At 55.1% G+C, this 1,007-nt stretch overlaps 1 non-coding gene across 1 annotated transcript; it reads left to right on the top strand.

Moving 5' to 3' along the window:
- Window positions 1-259: 259 nt before the first annotated feature.
- LOC131913962 (U1 spliceosomal RNA) lies at window positions 260-421 on the top strand. The gene has a single exon (XR_009380030.1). It is a non-coding gene; the product is annotated as a U1 spliceosomal RNA (small nuclear RNA).
- The last annotated feature ends 586 nt before the right edge of the window (window positions 422-1,007 follow it).

The following is a 1,007-nucleotide window of genomic DNA, read 5'->3' as shown; positions in this document are numbered from 1 at the left end:
ACAGGGACGTCAGCCTTGTCAAGAATATGGGCGTGGTCTATGCAGATGAGGGGCGCGCAGGGGCTGCCGGTCCGCACCCGCTGCGGAAAGGCGAGGAATTTGGGACGCGGCGTGGGAGGGAGCGCGGGTCCGCGGGTGACAGCGGAACGCAGGAACCGGGCGCGGGTCCGAGGAGGCCCGCGATCGCTGTCGGCGAAGTGACCGTGTGTTGAGAGCGCAGGTCCGGGGTGTCTGAGCGGTGTGTGGTGGGGAGGCGAGCATACTTACCTGGCAGGGGAGACACCATGATTAAGCAGGTGGTTTTCCCAGGGCGAGGCTCACCCATTGCACTTGGGGTGTGTTGACCCCTGCGATTTCCCCAAATGCGGGAAACTCGACTGCAAAATTTATGGTAGTGGGGACTGCGTGCGCGCTCTCCCCTGGTATTGGTGTGCAAAAGTAAGTCTTTTATCTCTTTTCCCAGTGATAACTTTAGCTATGTTGTCTCCAATTTTGAGTGAGCTTTTTTCTCTTCCCCTTTGTGCTCTGGTCCCTACGACTTTTGTCTTGGCAGTTCGGTCAGTCGCCGGTTGTTGATAGTGGCTCTTCTATTGTGTTGGAGCGTGTCGAAAGCCTAGAGATGTCATTGGGTTTGGAGTAGTAAGAACCGGTACCGGTGGGAATGTCAGGCTAAGGTGAGGGTGAGACCAGCCTGGGCTAAGTGAGACCCTGTTACTAAATTCTGAAGTTAAGAGTATGTTTTTGAGACCTAGAATCCAGAGAGTGGCGGAAGAAAATGCTCTTCAAATCTTCTAAGGATGCTCAACACGCCCCGACTTCGATCACCGGAATAAACAATTGCAGTTAGCTCCTGGACTACACAGACACCTTATCCGGAGACCTTCCCTCCCCGAAGTCAGGCCAGGGTCCCCAACCTGCAGTTTGTCCCCTGAGACAAAAGAACCGAGAGCACCTCCTCCTCAGAGCGCACAGATCTTGGCTGAGGCAGCAAATCCAGTTCCCCCAAG

Source organism: Peromyscus eremicus, chromosome 6 (genome assembly GCF_949786415.1).
Source record: "Peromyscus eremicus chromosome 6, PerEre_H2_v1, whole genome shotgun sequence".
Taxonomy (NCBI): Eukaryota; Metazoa; Chordata; class Mammalia; order Rodentia; family Cricetidae; genus Peromyscus; species Peromyscus eremicus.
The sequence above is the reverse complement of the archived record's forward strand: the minus strand, read 5'-3'. Positions and strand labels throughout refer to the sequence as shown.